Raw genomic sequence first — 6,000 nt, 5'->3', positions numbered from 1 at the left:
TCAGTTTACTAAGTCACAGCTGCAAAATACTAACACGAATTATTTGCAGACGAATGGAAAAATTGGTAGAAGCCGACGTCGGGGAAGATCAGTTTGGATTCTGTAGAAATGTTGGAACACGTGAGGCAATACTGACCTTACGACTTATCTTAGGAGAAAGATTAAGGAAAGGCAAACCTACGTTTCTAGCATTTGTAGACTTGGAGAAAGCTTTTGACAATGTTGACTGGAATACTCTCTTTCAAATTCTAAAGGTGGCAGAGGTAAAATACAGGGAGCGAAAGGCTATTTACAATTTGTACAGAAACCAGATGGCAGTTATAAGAGTCGAGGGGCATGAAAGGGAAGCAGTGATTGGGAAGGGAGTGAGATAGGGTTGTAGCCTCTCCCCGATGTTATTCAATCTGTATATTGAGCAAGCAGTAAAGGAAACAAAAGAAAAATTTGGGGTAGGTATTAAAATCCATGGAGAAGAAATAAAACCTTTGAGGTTCGCCGATGACATTGTAATTCTGTCAGAGACAAATGGTTCAAATGGCTCTGAGCACTATGGGACTCAACTGCTAAGGTCATTAGTCCCCTAGAACTTAGAACTAGCTAAACCTAAGGACATCACAAACATCCATGCCCGAGGCAGGATTCGAACCTGCGACCGTAGCGGTCTTGCGGTTCCAGACTGCAGCGCCTTTAACCGCACGGCCACTTCGGCCGGCATGTCAGAGACAGCAAAGGACTTGGAAGAGCAGTTGAACGGAATGGACAGTGTCTTAAAAGGAGGATATAAGATGAACATCAACAAAAGCAAAACGAGGATAATGGAATGTAGTCGAATTAAGTCGGATGATGGTGAGGGAATCAGATTAGGAAATGAGACACTTAAAGTAGTAAAGGAGTTTTGCTATTTGGGAAACAAAATAACTGATGATGGTCGAAGTACAGAGGATATCAAATGTAGACTGGCAATGGCAAGGAAAGCATTTCTGAAGAAGAGAAATTTGTTAACATCGAGTATAGATTTAAGTATCAGGAAGTCGTTTCTGAAAGTATTTGTATGGAGTGTAGCCATGTATGGAAGTGAAACATGGACAATAAATAGTTTGGACAAGAAGAGAATAGAAACTTTCGAAATGTGGTGCTACAGAAGAATGTTGAAGATTAGGTGGGTAGATCACGTAACTAATGAGGAGGTACTGAATAGGATTGGGGAGAAGAGAAGTTTGTGACACAACTTGACTAGAAGAAGGGATCAGCTGGTAGGACATGTCCTGAGGCATCAAGGGATTACAAATTTAGCATTGGAGGGCAGCGTGGAGGGTAAAAATCGTAGAGGGAGACCAAGAGATGAATACACTAAGCAAATTCAGAAAGATGTAGGTTGCAGTAGGCACTGGGAGATGACAGAGATTGCACAGGATAGATTAGCATGGAGAGCTGCATCAAACCGTTCTTAGGACTGAAGACCACAACAACAACAACAACAACAACAACTTGCACATAGATGCATGTTTCTTTGGTTTACTCATTTATGATGTTGTTTTAGTTTGTTTCATACATTTACTATTTTCTACGGTTATTTTTGCTGAATTAATAGGCCATTTCAGGATTTTGCACCGCAGTTAGTTTGTCATCTAACTGACCGGTTTTAATCATGGAATATTTAATTAATGATTTTATTAATACATAGTACATTTATGCAACGTACAGAGTGGAAATTCGCTATGGTATACTATATATAACTCTATTTTGGATATGTGACAGTTGAGGTATCTGTTGGTTTTTATCAAATAATTACTGTAAATTCACATTTACAGTATTGTCCTTGATTCTTATTCTATTTTTGTCTTTTTATTTGCATTTGATGCTGTCATCACTGTTTATGCATACAGCCTCAGGGAGGGTTAAACCGGTGCCTACTTCTCTCGAATGGTACCAAGCGGGCCGCCGACCTTAACGTCCTGATCCAACGGATGGACCACTATCGACAGTGTCGCATGCCCTCATTTCACGAAACTCTGCGGAGAGATTATGAATTTAATCCAGGACACTGGTGCAAAGACTGGTGATCAGGGACTTCACGCCACCACCCTTCCTGTCCCTTCTGCCGTAAAGACAAATAGGAAAAGGTTGTCAGCAGCGCGCAGCGTACCCGGACAGTTACACATCCAATTACTGACCACAACTGACGGAGCTGAACTTCAGTGAGCTGACGGAAACAAGTGAATCCATCTCGGCACGCACGTTCACGATGAAAGTATTTATATGGAAAAAAAGCAAAGCTAAAATTATTTGCTGCTACTTCGCTGCAATGGTACTACATAATGTGAGCGATAACCAAAATTAGTAACAAATTAAATGCAATGAAGTGGTCTAGTAATGGCCATTTAGTCACTCTTTAGCGTAACTTCGGAGAACAATAGCCTATCAGTGTACGAGGCGCATTCAGTATGGATGTTATCCAATGTTGAAACTTCCTGGCAGATTAAAACTGTGTGCCGGATCGAGACTCGAAGTCGGGACCTTAGCCTTTCGCGGGCAAGTGCTCTACCATCTGAGCTACCCAAGCACGACTCATTCCCCGTCCTCACAGCTTTACTTCCGCCAGTACCTCGTCTCCTTCTTTCCAAACTTCACAGAAGCTCTCCTTGCAGAACTAGCACTCATGGAAGTTGCTGGGTAGCTCAGATGGTAGAGCACTTGCCCGCGAAAGGCAAAGGTCCCGAGTTCGAGTCTCGGTCCGGCACACAGTTTTAATCTGCCAGGAAGTTTCACATCAGTGCACACTCCGCTGCAGAGTGAAAATCTCATTCTATCCGGTGTTGTTTCCTTTAAGCAGACGTTTGTAGCCGGGAAGGCGCATACACAACAGATCTATGACGTGACGACCAAACGCCGATCGAACAGATCCCGCCTGGTGCTAGTACTGCGTCAGCGGTGCCCCGAAATAGCGTCTCTTATTCGTTCTCCCGCCGCCTGCGAAGTTCGGTCAGTGACAAAGTTCCTTAATGCACAAAACACAACGCCTTTCGTAATTCATCGTCAGCTCAGTGAGGTCTACTGGCAGAGCATCATGAGCAAACAGGTGGTGTTTCGCATGTGTAGGCTTTTTCCGAAGGCTGTCAAAGTGTCCGTGATGAAGGGCGTAGCGGGCGACCGTCCTTCATCAATCATCGTCTGGTTGAGCAGGTATGACAGCGCATCCTGGAGAACCGTCGTTTCACTTCAGCAACCATTTTCCGCACATATTGCGATCCTTGGTGCACGAAATTGTCACTAAGCACCTGCTGTTCAAGAAATTGTGTGCCAGATTGGTGCCACAAAACCTGACATCCGAGCACAAAACGACACGCTTTGGAGCAGCACTGACATTTCTGTAGCGGTACCATGACGTCAGCAGCTCGTGGTCTTGCGGTAGCGTTCTCGTGTCCCGCGCACGGGGTTCTAACAATACCACCACTTGCAAAGTAGGTTAGAAATCAGACTAATAATGCTGCTCACGCAGCATATGTTCGCTTTATCGGGCAACAACAAAGTTATTGACTTTGGATGGTATCGTCAGAATGGAAATAATGAAGTCACTGTAAAAAAGTCATTAATTTGGCACTTATCTTGAATGGATTGCCACGTAGATTTCGTCGAAGTTGTTATGGCTCATCTTGTTGATTCTAGGCTGATTCCACTTTGACTGCTAGAAGGTCCAGATCTGTATTTTAGCAATATTTCAAGACCTAACAAATGCGTTTTTCAGGAAATTCTTAATGATCAAACAATCCCAGATCATAACAATGGTATGGTAGAAATAATTTTTGATTTGGTGTTCACCATCCACATTTTTATTAAACTTCTTGTAAATTCACGTATACTTCTTCTTAAGTGTCACATCAAGAAAACAGTTTTGTATCAATCTTCATATATTTAATTTCCACTTCAACCAAACACAAGATTCGACTGTTCTTTTACAAAGCGAAATAACAACTTAACTTCTGCAAAGTGAAACAAAGACTGTCCTGTGCGCATTCGCGCCAAAACGGTTACAAGTAAGTCAAAGATCATGACAGTCTCACAGAAATGAATACACACAAGAACCTTATCACTGTAATATATCGATACATCGGAGTACCTATACATTAATAAAAGCAAATGTGAATATTGCCACAAAAATATGTCTGTTACTTCGCAGAAAAGTAGTACGATATTACTGGTATCGAGAACTGGGGTTGAAGTGCCGTAGTGGCCACGTAAATAAGGAACCATTACAGGGTCCCGGGTTCGATTCAGGGCGGGCTGAGGGATTTTCCCTACCTCGAAATGACTGGGTGTTGTTCTGTCGTCTTCATCATCATTCATTCCCATTACGGTCGGAGGAAGGTAACGGCAAACCACCTTCACTAGGACCTTGCCTAGTCAGCGTTGCGGGTTTCCCGCATCGTCCCCTACGCTCCTCGGAGTATAGGAACTCATCATCATCACCATGACGACGGCGACGCGTTCAGCGACAGGATCGTCATGGACGATGAGACGTGGATTCCTCACTTGAGCCCGGAAACCGAGAAGCAGTCAATACATTGGCGTCACAGTGGATCACCGATCACGACGAAATTCAAGCAAAAAGTGTCGGTGCAGAAAGTGATATGCACGGTGTTCTGGGACAGGAATGGCTTTCTGCTCACTGATTTCCTGCCCAGAGGTGAAACAGTGAAGCTGACCGTTACTGGGAAACAATGCGGAAACTGCGATGTGTCGAAAGGAACGAGAGGCGTGGAATGCTTAATGCAGACTAGAGATGGGCAAACTGAAACACGTAACTGTTTCGAAACAAATGAAACAGTACAATGTCATGTTTCGATACGCTGTTCCGAAACAGTGAAACAGTTTGTGTTTTGTAATCTAATAAACCTAGACATTTTATCATCTTGAATGTCTACTGTATAGGTATGTTCATATAAATACAAATGAGGTGCGAGAGCGCTAATCATACCGCAGAAAGTATGAAACTATCACTTAGGCGTCTTGGCAGTTTCGTATTTCATGCAGCAAATGCGATGCTTTCGTGTCGTGTGACTTTCATACTTTTCAATTTGCTGAGGACAGCCATAGCTGAAGACAGAAGAACCACCACAAACGGAACTGGAGGTGAGAGCGAACTGCAGAAACAACGGATATGGTACTGGGATTCCCACATTCCGCTAGTATGGGAATATACCCATCCTGCTAATTCCCATGCACACAAAGGGAATCATTGTGGATAATAGGCACAGTGACTATAGACTCACAAATAATGCCAAATAATTCGAATAAATAACAAAATATAACAGAAAAAATTTTGTCTTTCAAGGTGTTTCGAACCGTTACTGTGAATTCACCATGCTTCCCAGCCCTTCCCGTTCACCATTACGCTATCAGTGATATGTCAAACAGATTGCTTGCAATTATACCTACATTAAATTTATGTACATGTATAATAACTGTCACTCTACGCCTTTTTTTATTCAGAATGTTCTAGGTTTACTTGCGTTTCTTAACATGATTACTGTACTTGAACAGAGAAACGCATGTTATAAAAAAAGTGTAATTTAACAGAATGATTTTCACATATTTATTATTTTGAATGTGAATAGTATGCGTTGTTTTATTGTTTGGTTAATGTTTATAAAGCAAATGTTACGCCATTTCGGAATAGGACAGTCATCTAGAAACGAAGCTTTATTTTCGGATATCTTAAGCTTCATGCTATTGGTTGTCAAAACGATTTCGACACTCTTGAAAGTGTTTCACGAAGTGGTATGTTGTGTTTCAGTACCTGTGCCGAGCCCGAATCTCGTCCGACACAGAGCGGAATGAAACATCACTGTTTCGATACAATCAGTCCGTTCCAAGCACAGGTGGACTGAAACAGCCTTATTTTGAAACAACGATACAGTTTCTGTGTCTGGCTCGAGATCGAGCCTGGTCCGGATATCCGAGACAGGGGCGGAATGAAACACCACTGTTTCGAAACAGTGA

The 6,000-nt window shown here is 42.6% G+C and overlaps 1 non-coding gene across 1 annotated transcript; it reads left to right on the top strand.

Annotated features, from left to right (window-relative positions):
• Nucleotides 1-2,667: 2,667 nt before the first annotated feature.
• On the top strand, nt 2,668-2,741 carry Trnas-cga. The gene has a single exon. It is a non-coding gene; the product is annotated as a tRNA-Ser (tRNA).
• The last annotated feature ends 3,259 nt before the right edge of the window (nt 2,742-6,000 follow it).

This window comes from Schistocerca americana, chromosome 8, assembly GCF_021461395.2.
Source record: "Schistocerca americana isolate TAMUIC-IGC-003095 chromosome 8, iqSchAmer2.1, whole genome shotgun sequence".
NCBI classification, from domain to species: Eukaryota; Metazoa; Arthropoda; class Insecta; order Orthoptera; family Acrididae; genus Schistocerca; species Schistocerca americana.
This window is presented reverse-complemented; position numbering and strand designations above follow the sequence as displayed.